The sequence below is a fragment of the Pezoporus occidentalis genome, unplaced genomic scaffold (genome assembly GCF_034315485.1).
Source record: "Pezoporus occidentalis ecotype Australia unplaced genomic scaffold, CSIRO_AGI_Poc_V1 ctg157, whole genome shotgun sequence".
NCBI classification, from domain to species: Eukaryota; Metazoa; Chordata; class Aves; order Psittaciformes; family Psittacidae; genus Pezoporus; species Pezoporus occidentalis.
The window spans coordinates 1,661,744-1,677,106 of record NW_026913393.1 but is presented as its reverse complement, the minus strand read 5'-3'; positions in this window follow the sequence as shown (position 1 = coordinate 1,677,106).

Below are 15,363 nucleotides of genomic sequence, written 5' to 3'. Positions count from 1 at the left end.
GGATAGTATGAACAGTGATTTCCAGCTGTGGAGTTGGGGCGAGAAGTCTTTTGTTTCTGAGAAAAGACAAGGAAGACAACAACCCCAGTATATAGTTCTTAAGAAAACTATCCTTGGTTTTGAACTGTGGAGCTTTACCAACCTCACTCATGTAAGGTAGTTCAATTAGCATTTCATAAGAGCATATCCCTAGGTCTTTTCTAGGCAAGGTTCAAATCCCCTCTTTTACCGCAACAACTGTGTCTATCTTTTCCTCATCTTGTTTCGTTAATAGATCCATTGAAACCAAAATTTGATCCCTGTAGGTTTTCATTTCTAACCCTAGTTGTACAACCAAATCTCTCCCTAGCTAATTGCTTCCTCCTTCAGGAATGTATATAATTGCCCTCAAATTGTTTTGCCATTTAATTCAAGGTACTGTCTTCAAAAATGGTAACTGAAAATCTCTCCTTTTACTCCTGGAATAGTTACCTTTGGTTTAACAATTTCCGTTTGCAAGGCTTAGTGTGTGATTACATGTGCACTTATGTGTGATTAAGCGTATGGCTGCGTATACACACGTAAGTGTGTGATTATGTGTGCAAAGTGCGCTGTGCCTGCATGGGGCTGGTGGTGAGCAGCATTTTCAGAGCTGTGGCTGGGGTACAGACATCTGATTAACTTGACTGCACAAATACAGGCGGCAAGTTGTGGGGCAGGCTTTTCTACTGCAGGGCCATACAGTTTTCCTGGAATACTGCAAGTCATTGGTAGCTTCCCCCCCACCTCTTTGTCTTCATAAGATCAGTGGAAGAATTTATTATTTCTGAAAGTGAGGGATTGAGACTGCTGGCTCAGCCCGGCTGCAGCAGAGGAAGGCACCATATCAGCCTCATGCACTCAGCCCTGGCAAAGGAACTTGGATCTGACCTGGCATATGCACCCATCTCATGCCAGCCATGGACATCTCCTCTGCCCAGTGCATCTTACCCTGACACTCCTGTGCCAGCAAGGTGCTGGAAGCCATGCAGAGCTGGCCTCTTTCCAGAGGTCTATGTCAGCCACCCTTGTCATGATCTCATGACTCCACGTACACAACAGTGATCTGAGAGACATGGCCAAAATTAAACCTAAATTACAAGCTTAATCACCATTAATGAAGGACTTGAGCAACAGGGAAAAGCTTAACCTGAGATCTGAGTGAGATATATATGCCTTATACATTAGCCAGTGTCCCAAAACATTGTGCACACTCCCCTCACTCAGCACGTATGACTTCTTGGTTATCTCCAGCCTCTTTCAGATGGCTGCACTTTAGAAGAATTTCAAATCAAAACCCTCTTCTGACACAGATGGCCCCTGCACTGGGTCCATCGCTTAGATTCCTTTCCTTCCCCCGAGTGTGAAGATGGGATATCTGTCCAAGCAGTTTGCTGATCACACGCACAGATTTGTAGCAGGCACTTTCTGAGTGTGCAGATAATTATCTGAGACCTCAGATACTTTGCTGAGACGGAGAAGCACTTCAGTTCTGTGTGGCTGCTGTGAGAAATGGTCTCTAGGTAAAAACATAAGCTCACGGTAGACACAACAGCGAAGCAGCTCTTTATTAATGTTTTTGCAAAAAGTGGGTGTCCTAGCAAGTAGGCACACATCATTACTGACCACATAATCCTTTTCTGGTTTGATTTCATAACTCTGTGGCAGACATGTGGTACCCCAGCTTACTGTTTAACTAGCCGGCACCAGCTTAGTTTCGTAGGCTGTACATAGAGAGTATTCTTTTTAACCACACAGTGTATCTTTCATCCAAAAGATGATGTTGTCTTTAACAGAAGAGTGTCTGAGTTAGTATATCTCAAACTCTTTCCTTCATTGCCTTAGTAACTTAGCCCCACCCCAGTACTGAAAACTCTTAATATTGAAAGTTTTACTATTGATCTTAAAGCTCTAAGATTGGAAAGTCTTAATATTGTAAAGCCCCATCCCCAAATATGCGAAAACAACACTGTTTCTCTCACAGCTGGGAGTAACTGGAAACACCACCACACTGGCCAGACCAACAGTGGCTTCTGCCTGGAGAACCTACAAACAGGATCAACAGCATCTAGTGATGTAGCCGTCAACTGTGGCATAATCAGGCTCACCTGAAACAGAGAGCACAAAAAAAAAATTAGGTCTGCTTATGAGAAGTGCTCGTTACAAGACTACACAGGACAGAAACACTGGCCACCTGTGTCAAAGGGATGGAAGGCAATGGTGGATGAGGCTGAAAGAGATGTCTTGATTCTATGATTCACCAAACAACCACAGCATTTTACGAAGTTCTATCACTAAGGTGGCACTGGGAATTATATAGCTCATGTTGTTGAATCAGTGAAGGGCCCAAACTGCAGAGAGTGGTGGGATCCCAAGCTTGGACATCCTTAAGCTCCACAAATGCCTACATACAGGGCTTTGATCAGAACTTCTCCTTAGTGAAACCTTGTCTCCAAAGTCAGAGTCCAGCTTCCCAGGATCTTTCAGGGGGGAACAGGACTTAGAGCAGGAGCTTCACCTAAACCATTCCCTTTGGAGAGCTACAGCTCATGATCTGATTGGAAAAAGCAAAAAGCAAGAGCTCTTCCGTGGAGCCAGTAACTCCAAAAAGCAAGTAATTTACCTGGCACTCTGGTTGAGGTAGGTAGAGATGCCCTCCTGCACAGAAGAAAAGACATAGAGCTGAGAATCTGCTGGATACCCAACTGCCCTCTCAGAGCTGGTGGGAGGGAAGAGTTTGGCCAGCCTGGGCTTTATGGAGACCTGATACCAAGGGATGTCACAGTGGGCTCACCACCAACAGCCTTATTGGCAGACATGGGAATTGAATCACAGACTGGTTTGGGTTGGAAGAGACATTTAAAGCTCATCCACTTCCAACTTCCTGCCATGGGCAGGGACACCTTCCACTAGATCATGTTGCTCCAAGCCCCATCCAACCTGGCCTTGAACACAGCCAGGGATGGAGCATTCACAACTTCCTTGGGCAACCCATTCCAGTGCCTCAACACCTTCACAGTAAAGAACTTCTTCCTTATATCCAACGTAAACTTCCCTATTTAGGTTTGAGGCAACTACCCCTTGTCCTATCACTATAGTCCCAAACGAAGAGTCTCTCCCAAGCATCCTTTAGGCCCCTTCAGATACTGGAAGCCACTAGGAGGTCTCCACACAGCCTTCTCTTCTCCAGGATGAACAGACACAGCTTACTCAGCCTGTAGGATGTGCTCCAGCCCCCTTGTCATCCTTGTGGCCCTCCTCTGGACTAGCCTAAATAGCTCCATGTTCTTTTTATGTTGAGGACACCAGAACTGTACACATTACCCCAAGTGAGGTGCCACAAGAGGTGCCACAACAGGGGGAGGATCGCCTCCTTTGACCCTCCGTTACAGATCACAGACAGCTGCAAGACACAGTTCAGCAGCACAGGGTTAGCTGCAACACATCCTGCTGCTTCACTGCCAGGGCAACACAGAGAAGGCCAATCTGCATCATTCCAGACCCCTGCATTGAGGAGCAGGCATCTAGAGGAACACACTGCCACCTGAAGGTGTTTGGAGGCTTTTACCTCGCAAGCTTTGATGTGCTCTTTCTGCAGTTCTTCACGGATCTTCTCCAGTGTGGCAATGCTCTGCTGGTAACTCCTGCCTGCAAGAGAAATCAGACTCTCATTTGATTAAAATTGATTAAAGCCACTTTGCTAGAAGACAGCACATGAAGCCTGAATTGGCAGGGGTGCCAGGAGAAACCAGCAGTAATGTGTGAGCTAAGCTGTGCACATGCACTGCCAGGAGATGCAGAGCTGCACAGCAAGGTGGAAGGTCACGCCACATGGAAATGGTGGGAACAGCCTTGATAGGGCTGTGTAGGGTTCTCTACCTCTGGTAGGTATGTTTGGGCATGAGTTTCTGAGGAGCCAGGCCTGACCCAAGAGCTGGAGCTAACTCAAGAGCCATGCCACAGCTTCCAACCCCCTGCCCCAGAAGAATCTCCCCTAACTTTCCAAATCCTTCATTGCTACACTCATCAGAGTCCTCCAGCTCATAGCATTTTAGTCCTTGACATCTAAATCACTCCTATCCAACCCTGCAAGACTGCTACTACTCATACCCTTGATGTACTCTTCAGTTTTTCAGAGCACAATGTGCAGGCTTAAATGTGAGGGTCTTCTTCTGCTGGAGCTCTTGCTGTTGTGTCTGCGTGAGTTGCCACAATCTCATGATTATTGTGTCTGCATGCAGCAAATGAAGACCCTCATATTTAAGACTGCCCTAGCACTGTGTGTGTGCATTTGCAGTGTTAATGAATATAGCAAGATAGAGCAGCATGTCTGCTTTACCACCATGGTCTTCTCGTACTGCAGATTCCTGGTTTTGTGAATTGCGTCCATTATCAGCTCTATCTCTGAAGACAACAGAGCCAGAGTCAACACATCACTGACCATTGAAATTCCAGGACAGACTAAGTGTCTTAGGAAACAAAGAGGGACAGCTCAAACTAATATGGCTTTAAGGACCTGTCCACCTAAAGCATCTTCACAAAATCCACCTTTTATACTTCTATGCCTCCACCTGTCTATGCAAAGGAAATCTACAAATGAAATAAATCAATATATAGTACTGTATCATCTCCATAGAATCTAGGAAAATTGGGAAGCCAACTCCCTTCTGCTAGGTCCAAACTTACAGCAGTTTTCCCTCATTTTCCAGACAAAGGAATCTCAAGCCAGAAGAGGTTAAAAGGTTTGCCAATTTTAGCAAAACCTATGGAGATCATGCAACACTACATATATGATATATATATATATATATATATATATATATACACATATATGCTTTAAGAACATTCCTGGTTGAGGCTGGTGTCTCTGGCGCTGAGCCCGTCCGACAGCTGGCACCAAAAGGCACCCAAAGGAGAAGATGTGGCAATGAGAAGGAAGTTGAGAAGAAGCTTGCTGCACAGTTCAGCAGCAGGGTTTCAACATATAGGAAGGAGCTCAGGACTTCCCAGCAGCGACAGACACTGAGAGCACACAGGGGGCTGGGGCATGGTGGGAGACACGAGCCAGGAGCCAGGATCCATCACCAAGGATGGTGACAGATCAACAACCTGAACTTCCAGTGATGTTTCTGCTTTTCCCTGAATTCCCCCATTTTCTTTGCTTCTTCCCAAAGGGTTTGCACCAACTGGATCGACCCTATCCCACACTATCTCTGCAAAGAAAAGAAAGTTTCATATATATATATATCTATATAAAATATAGATTTATATATACACGTACAAGAAAAGACTCTGTTGCCCAAATCAACTGTTGTAGCTGACATCATTCCATAGCACACCTACCTTTCCAGGAACAGATAAAAGCAGCAGGAATTTTGAAGTGACATCCAAGCAGCATTGCATATGTAAGGGTCAGTCCTGTTGGAACCCACCTTTCAGTGTACGAAAACTGGTATCAAGAAATTCTTCAAGCAAGCACAGTCACATCTGCCCCTCACCCCGATGAATTCAGCCAGCTTTCAACACATAGCAACCTGAAGCAAAGGGCTGCCCCAGGTTAGCACACAGTCAAGCTGGGGCACAGAAAAACTGATGCTAAAAAACCCTCAGGCTCATCCTGCTGAAAGGGAGTGGCCATACCACAGAACAGCACCCCAGTAAGCTCATCGAGGGACATACGCAAAGTGTAGCTCACGACTCAAGCCCCAGAGCTGTTTCAAACCCACAGCTATGAATAGCCAGCTGCTTCAACAGCAGAGTCACACTGGGGAGGTTCACCAAGGGTCAGGGCAGCAGACAAACGTGGCTGTGGCAGAGAGTGGACTCAGCACAGGAGAGCAGAGTGCCAGCCCTCAGAGTAGGGATGCTGCCCGCCATTTGCACATGGAAATGAAGGGACAATGTAAGGTGGCCCAATGGTCTCGTTACAACTGCAGAATCATTTAGGTTGGAAAAGACCTTTAAGATTATTGAGTCCAAGTGTTTACCCTTGTCCTGGGTTCAGCAGTAGCAGTCATGTTTCTCCTTCTTGGTAGCTGGTGCAGTGCTGTGTTTTGACCTCCAGCCTGGGAACAGTGCTGGTGATACCGATGTTTTCAGTTGTTGCTAAGTGATGTTTACCCTGACCAAGGACTTTGTGAGGCTCAGGCTCTGCCAGGGAGGAGGGAAGCTGTGAGGAAGCAGAGACGGGGCGCCTGACCCAGGCTAGCCAAAGAGGTATTCCATACCGTAGCACGTCATGCCCGGGGTGGGAGGTAACTGGGAGTTACCCGGAAGGACACAGGCTTCCGGGTGGGACTCGTTTCTTGGCCAGTGGTATTGTATTCTCTTCCCTTGTTATTTTCTCTTATTGTTGTCGTTGGTAGTAGCGGTGGTGATTTGTGTTGTACATTGGTTGCTGGACTGTTCTTGTCTCAACCCGTGGGAGTTGCACCCTTTCGATCCTCCTCCCCGTTCCTCCGGGAGCGGGGAAGGGAGAGCCCCGGGGCGGGGGGGGAGGGGGCTCGATTGCTCTCAGCCCAGCACCACTCACTGGGAGTGAGTGAACAACAAGCTGTCTGGCTAGGGTTTAAACCACGACAACCCTACGCTGTCAAATCTACCATTAAACCGTGTCCCGAAGTGCCACATCTGCACATCTTCTAAACACCTCCAGGGATGGTGACTCCAGCACTGCCCTGGGCTGCCTGTGCTTGACAACCCTTTCAGGAAAGAAATTGTTCCTAATCTCCAGTCTAAGCCTTCCCTCATACAGCTTGAGGCCATTTCCTGTTGTCCTATGACTCGCTACTTGGGAGAGGAGACCGGCCCCCACCTCACAACCTCCTTTCAGGTAGTAGATTCATTGCATTATAATCCCTAAATCCTGGTCAGGGCCTAGAAATGTCTGGGAAATTCAAGTGTTAAACATGCATTGCAGGGCAAAGGAACCTCTGGCAAGATCCCACAGTTATAGGGTTGATAAACTCTTTTGCTGACACCCCCTTCTCATGGGGAAAGAGCTTGTGTGCCCTTGTGAGGTTGGGAGCTATGCTGGTGGTGGCACATGCCTCTGGTAGGGTCTCCCATGCCAGACAGGTCTCAACTGATGGGTCAGACAAAGTGTGTCCATGTTCAGGATGGGTTCACTAGCCTTCGGGCAACCATCCTAGGAGAAGGACAACTCTAACTTCAAACCCAGGCAAATGGAGCTCGTATAGCCCTGTAAGGCCATCCGTATAAGAGAAGGACACTCTAATCAAACCTACAACCTGAGGACTTTGCTGTCACCGTCTGTGGAGGCAGTGTTCTCACAGGAGAATGGATAATTGGTACATAAATTCTGAATAATCCTGAAAGATACAGCAAGGCCATGAGAGGCCCGAGGAAGCCTAAACAAGTAAGATAAGAAGAAGCTGGATTTCACCAAGCTAATGAGAACTGTGGACTTTTGGCAAGCTTTCGAGGTCAAGTCCTCACACCTGTGCTTAAACAATTATATGTTAGTTACAAAGGGTCTTCAAGACATGTATCCAATAATAATATGCCAAATCACTGTAAGTGCATGTAAGAAACAGTATTTAAGGGGTTAAGGCTTTGTAATAAATGGCTTTTTGTCTGATCATATTGATCTCTGACTGAGTCCATATATATACTGCAGCAACTGAGTCCATATATATACTGGCACCCGAACAGGGACCCCCCTATTTTTCATATTGAAGCTGAAAGAATTAAAGCGCATGGCACCAGAGAAAGTGGAAAACGCGGAGCCGCAGTGACATCGGCTGGGTTCGATCCGGCAGGACCAGGATCGGGAGGTGGACGCCTCGGAACGGAGCCTTGTGAGCCCGGAAGACACTGCGCAGTGCAAATCAGGTAACAGCTGACGGGGTCTGGAAGAGGGTTAGGATGGGGAATCAATTAAGTAAAGAAGAAACAGCCATCCTTAATCTCTTCCAGCATATCCTCTCTGTGAGAGGGATAGAATATGACGATAATTTGTTAAAAAGACTATTGCTCTGGAGTAAAGAAAAAGCTAATCAAGGGGGTTAATGAAGCTCTTTATCTCAGGACTTGGGAAAAAATTGGGGCATACCTGTGGGATGAAGCTACTTGTGGGTCTAAGGAAGCAAAATCTCTTGCTGCCCCGGCAACTAATGAAATAGACTCTAGTAGCAATAAAGGCTGAGAGAGAGGCTGAAAAATCTGCTTTTACAGCACTCTTTGACTCGCCTTCACAACAGCAGGGTGTGGCACCTACATTAGATTCAGCAGCCGGCGCTACAGCCATGGCAGGGTCGTCTGTTTCGGGCACAAAATATTCTGGCCAAAAACCGGTGCACAGTAAGGTACGAATGTTTGAGGACCCTGCGCCTTTCCCCTATCCTATGTCGACAATGCATTTATCAGCGGTAGCTCCAGTTGATACTCGGGAGCCTGCAGGGGCTACTGAGCAAACGAAACAAACTGATGTTAACCCTTTTCGTGCTGCTACTGCCCCTAAACTTAATCTCAAAGAATTTTTGCCGGGGTGGGAGTCTCCTAAGGAGGAGAGTGTAACTCCGAATAGATACCCACCTCCGCCACCTACACCACCGCTTGCATCGCTCCCACCGGAGCCACAAAATGAGTGGAACTGGGGACAATGGACAAAATCCTTAGATAAACAATTGCAGGACTTGCAAGACCGTCTGGACAAATTGGGGGAGGAGAGGGAGCAAGCCCCAGAAAAAAACAGAAAAACCGGAAAAAACAGATCAGATCAGTCCTTGTGATGTGTTGTTACTGCCGACTCCTACATCTAATAAAGCTAATCTGAGTGGCATGAGATGGCGAGGCTGCATTCAGGATGCAATCATAGACGGTACTATTTTACCGATAGATGTTCCCGCTGCATTCCCTGTTATTATAAATTCTCAGGGACAATCTGTCTGGACTCCTATGGACTGGAAAGCTATGAAAGAAATTAAGGGAGCAATTACTCAGTATGGGTTGTCTTCCCCATATACACAGCAAATGTTATCTGCTTTCTTTTCTAGTAATGATGTTCTAACTCCAAATGATTGTCTCACAGTGGCTGCAATTTTATTAACTCCTTCACAGCTCCTACATTTTAAAAGTGGGTTTGAGGAGCTTGCTGCAAGGGCTGCAGACAAGAATTCAGAGTGTAATCCTCATCACCTTTTGCACGGTGTTTCATCTGAAACGGTATTGGGAAAGGAAAAATTTCCCCCTGACAAGGGACAATTTCACAAGCTTATATGAAAATTGAAGTTTTAGAGCAAGCACAGCAATTGGCTTTAGCTGCTCTGAAAGCTGTGCTGGAAGCAGGAAAGCCTAATCCTTCATATACATCAGTAAAGCAGGGACCTACTGAGCCATACATGCAATTTATTGACAGATTGACAGAGGCTATGGAAAAGAATATTGATCTGGCATCTAATGCTAAAGAATGGATGCTTATGTCTCTGGCTATGGAAAATGCTAACCCAGCTTGTAAGTGTGTTTTGCAGGTTTTGCCAAAATCTGCTGGTCTTCAAGAAATGATGGATGCATGTTCTAAAGTGGGCACAGCAGAGGAAAAGGCTGGATACATGGCTACTGCCTTTGCCGCTGCTGTTAAACCCTTTCTACAACAAGGTCAGGGTGATCGTGGGGGTACTAAAGTTATGAGATGTTACAATTGTGGACGGTTGGGACATTTTAAAAAGCATGTACTGTAAAGAAAATTAGTTCAGCAACCCACCCCCCTCAGTGTGGTGTTACTGATTTTGCAGCCAAATGTATTAAATGTGACAAATTTGGCCACAAGACAATTGAATGTCGTTCAAAGTTCAAAAAAGATGGAACCCCATTGGGAAACTTGAATGAGAGCGCAATGCCACCCCGCACGATGACACAAAATCAGGGTGTCTGGACTGCATCCCCTCCACCACTGCAGGGAGTGCTGGAGTCGACGTGGCAACAGCAATAGATTTTACCATAACTGATACTTCTGTTCATTGCATTCTATCTAAATTAAATGGGCCCCTTGGTCACAGATTATGTGCTTTGCTACTGGGACAATCATCAACATCAAGGAAAGGAATCTTTGTATTACCCGGTGCAATTGATGCTGACTATACTGGAAATATTGGGATCATGGTGCAAACGCATGCTCCTCCAGTCAACATCCCTGAAAATTTGGAAACAGCTCAATTAATTCCATTTGAGGCAAAAGTCCCTCAGACAGGGCCAAAAATTAGAGGAAATCAGGCCTGGAATTCCACGGAAATACCACAGATTTTATTTGCTTTAGACATAGCAAAGCACAAACCTGAGGACCAAGTCTCTATAAGAGGTTGTGATAATCAAACAATTAAGTTGTCTATGTTAATTGATATAGGAGCTGATGTCACTATTACACCATATCACCAATGGCCAAAGACCTGGCCTTTGGAACTTACCACAGCAGGAGTTGTTGGAATAGGGGGAATGCTATCAACTCAAATCAGTAAAGAATTGGTGGATGTGTTTATGTCTGATGGAAGTCATACCCAAATTAGACCGTATGTTATGCCTTCTCCTACTGCATTGCTTGGAAGAGCTGCTCTCAGTCAAATGGGAATGAAACTGACCACAGGAAATTTTTAGTGGTGACCATTGAAGGACGGCCAACCTATAAATTGCAATGGCTTACTGAAACGCCTGTCTGGGTTGATCAGTGGCTGCTGACAAAAGAAAAGCTGTCCCATATTCACCAACTGATCAATGAACAGTTAGCAGCAGGCTATATTGTGCTATCCACTAGTCCATGGAATACTCCAATATTTACCATTCCTAAGAAAAATGGAAAATGGAGACTGCTACATGACCTCAGAGCTATCAATGCAGTTATGAAGGACATGGGAGCTTTGCAACCTGGCTTGCCTAGCCCTTCAATGATACCTCAGGGCTGGGATATAATAATAATTGATTTAGAAGACTGTTTTTTCACAATTCGTCTACACCCAAGCGATTGTGAGAAATTTGCTTTCTCTGTCCCAGCAATTAACAAAGGAGAGCCTGCTAAGAGATATGAATGGGTTGTTTTACCTCAAGGGATGAAAAATTCTCGTGTTGTCAACTGTATGTTGCCTGGCCATTGCAACCGATCCAGCAAAAAATGCAAAAACGTGTTATCTATCACTGTATGGATGATATCCTAATTGCAGGCTGTCGTGGTTTAAACCCAGTCAGGTAACTTGTTCACTCACTCCCAGTGAGTGGCGCCGAGCTGACAACAATCGAGGTCTGTGTCCCCCCCCCCACCGGGGTTCTCCCCTTCCCCGCTCCCGGAGGAACGGGGAGGAGGATCGAGAGAGTGCAACTCCTACGGGTTGAGACAAGAACAGTCCAGCAACAAATCACCACCGCTACTATCAGCTAAAACAATGATAAGGGAAAATAACAAGGGAAGAGAATACGATACCACCGGCCAAGAAGGCGAGTTCCACCCGGAAGCCCCTGTCCTTCCGGGTAACTCCCAGTTACCCCTCACCCCGGGCATGACGTGCTGTGGTATGGAATACCTCCCCGGCTAGCCCGGGTCAGGCGCCCCGTCTCTGCTTCCTCACAGCTTCCCCTCCTCCCTGGCAGAGCATGAGCCTCACAGAGTCCTTGGTCAGGGTAAACATCACTTAGCAACAACCGAAAACATCGGCTTCACCAACACTGTTCTCAAACTGGAAGTCAAAACACAGCACTGCACCAGCTAACACAAAGGAAAAACATGACTGCTACTGCTGAACCCAGGACACAGGCAAAGATCTAAATAAGGACCATCTGCTCTGCCTGCTACAATCAGAATTAGCAAAAGCAGGACTGGTAATTGCACCAGACAAGGTGCAACATGAAGCCCCTTGGAAATATCTGGGGTGGATCATTTCCGGAACTCAAATTAGGCCTCAAAAAGTTAAAATTACCACACAGATAAAAACCTTGTCTGACGTGCAGAAATTGATGGGTGATATCCAATGGATCCACCCTTTGTGTGGAATCACAAATGATGATCTGACCGATCTCATGCCCCTTTTAAAGGGTGAATCAAAGGCAGAACAAAAAAAGTTCTATCAAAAGCTCAGTATGAGGTCTTAGATCACATCATGACAAAAATCACTACCTCTTATGCTTCTCAATGGAATCCAGATTTACAGGTTATTTTGTTTATTGTCAACAGTGAGTATTATCCATTTAGTCTACTAGCACAGTGAGATCTTCAAAAGACTGATCCTTTATGCATTTTAGAATGGATTTTCCTGCCTTATTGATTACATAAACTGTAACTACTAGGTTAGAAGTGTTTGTTCTTTTGATTGTACAAGGTCGTTCACGTTGTCAGGAAATTATGGGCTGTGATCCATCACAAATTTGTTTGCCACTTACCAGGGTATGGTTAGACTGGGCACAACAATCTAGCTCTGCTTTTCAGTCTGCTCTGATAGGTTTTGTTGGTCCTCTTAATATACATTTTCCATCTCATAAGATGTTTACAATGCTAAAGAATGATCACTTTGAAAATGTTACCTTTTATTCTAGTAAACCTGTTGTAGGATTAACTGTCGTTACAGATGCAAGCAAAATCAATCACACAGCCAGATATGTTTGGCAAACATACGATGGCTGGAAAGAGCAGAATATACTTGGTCATTTTTCCAATTCACTACAAACACTAGAGCTAAGTGCTGTTATTGCAGCATTTCAGCGATGGTCTGATGCTCTTAATATTGTCTGCGATTCTTTATATGTTGTAGGCATTGTTCAACGTATAGAAAGGGCAATTTTACAAGAAGTCACTAATCACAGGCTGTGGATCTTGTTAAAAGCCATATTACATCTTGTGAATACTCGTAAATGTACATATTTTATTATGCATATTCGCAGTCATTCAGGCCTTCCAGGAAGCTTAGTGAAGGCAATAACAAAGTGGATAAATTAGTTGCCCCAGCATGGGCAGGACCCTCTGTAAATATTTTTCAACAAGCTTTTCACCAGATCATGCCTGTTTCTGAAGCATGGGAATTCAAAAGTCCTTTAATGCGACTCAGCCCCAAACAGGGCCCTCAAAACACAGTATTAACAGAGGTGAGCAAAATAATAGTCACAAAAATATCAGGAATGGGTCATTGTAACACTGAAGAAATATGGATTCCACACGTGACATTGCCAGGGATTTGTTTCACAGTGAATTACACCTGAAGGCACAGCCAAAGACAGCAGCCACCAGACATTCTATACACGTGTTAACGGGCAGCAGTGTCACCAGTGAATCCCCACTTTGCTGCAGGGTACGGATTCTCCCAGGTAGCAGTCTTAGGATGTGACTGCCTCGCACACGTTATGGGCTGAATCAAAACAATGACACACTTACTGTTGTGACCAGTAGTCCCTTCAGTCTTTACCTGCCCACTAAATAAAACTTGGTCTGGAATCACAGCCATAGCTGATACCTAGATCAGGGATGGGACATATGTTTTCAGATAGGCACACACCCCCCGATCTAGGCGCTTCCAGCAGCAGACAAACAAACACGGACACAAGCACGGCCTGGAGCTGACACCCTCTCCGCCGCTTTAAACCCACTCGGGAATAGGCGCGAACACGAGACAAAGGGCTGACGAACGCCCCCCCCCCCGACGGCGTGTACCAACCCCGCAGGCTCCTCCCCGCCCCTCTAAGTTCGCCGGACCCACCACAACCGGCAGGCGGCGGAAGCAGCCCGGACGAGGACCGGAGGAGCCTCACCCGGAGCCGATCCCCGCCTTCCCCCTGGACCTCGGGCCTGCTCTTGGTGTGGGCCTTGCGGGGCCCCCTCACGGCCTCCACCAGGGCCATACTCTGCGGCACCACCAAGCAGCAGCCACGGGTACTGCGGGCGGAGGAAGGGGGTGGCTGATACCCCTGCCTGCGCGCTCCCTTCCAGTCAGCAGCGCGGAGGTTACGTAATGCACGGAAGGACGCAACTAGCCTGGCCTGGGCGGGGAGGGGTCTTCAGTTGGGAGCGCGGCGGGTGTGGGGTCATTTGGTATGCGGACTCTCATGGGAAGGGTAGGCTCCTGGGTAAGAGCCACGAGGGAGGCCAGACTACTCCATAGGATCTTGTGGGGAGCTCATGCCCTCTATAAGAGTTTTGAATGACGATCGGCCCTCCTATGAGACCCTGTGGGGGACAACATCCTCTAAAAGATTTGTGTGGAGGCCAAGCTCCTCTACAGGAGCCTGGGAGGGAGCTAGGTTCCCATAATGAGTAACGGATATGAGACCAGGATCATGTATAGGAGGCAGGGAAGAATCCAATCTCCTCTCTAAGGATATAAGCCAGGCTGTCTCAACAAGGGCAAACAGGCAGGACTCATCTGTTGGAACCTAGGAGGAAGTCAGCATCCCCTATATGGGCCTGCAGGGGGGGGCAAGCTCTTACATAAGGCTCATCGGGGGTAGGGGAGGGGAAGTGAGAAACTAAACCCCTACTATTGAAAATATGCAGTGTGAGGTCTCTTCTTTCTTATGCCATAGCAGGACCTGGAAGTGCATTTGGAGCGAGGCAGGCTGTCCTGTAGTGCCTGAGGCATCTCCAGCCACAGCGGGGCTCCAGTCTCAGCCTAGGGGACGAGGCATCACTGACAGGTAATGTCCACTCTCTTAGGCCTTGTACTTTGGCCTTGAGAAAACCCTTTGTTATCAACATCATCCGTCATTTATAATACCTGTGGGAAAGGTAAATTGTGCATGGGTAAAGGCAGAGATGATCCTGACCAGGAGCCCATTGCACATTATGGAGCTGGTGATCCCCTGAGGAGGCACAGGGCTGGTCTGAACTACACAAGTCCCATGGCTAAGGGATAAGCTTGGCCATGTCATGGGAACAGGGGGTTTATGGGCAGCTCCTGCCTGATACTGACACACCAGCTGCCTGGCCCTGCCTGTATCTGGAAAGGCAGCAGGAAGTACTCCTGTGAACTTCCTTCATAACTAATGCTTTTTTCTTGTGATGCTTTATGTATTAGCTCATAGGACCAAAAAGGAAGAGCTCTAACTCTGCCTGAAGGCAGGATGCCCAGCATCTGAAGGGACATAAGATTTACATGCTACCTGTATCCCTCTGCTTATTTTGTCTTACTAAAGCAGCTGTGGCCTCTCTGTCCCTAAGGGGGAAGGCAGGAGCTGTGCAGCTGGTTATCAGGGTCTCTTGTTAGGCCCTTCACTTGTGTGGGTGTCTGGGAGGAGGACAGACCCCTCTAGAGAGGCCTGTGAGGAAACTCAGCCTGACTCTAGGGGCCCCTGGGGAGGCTAAAGTCTTGGTGAGTTCTGTCCCAGAGCTGTTGTGATATTGAGCAAGTAGGAAAAAAA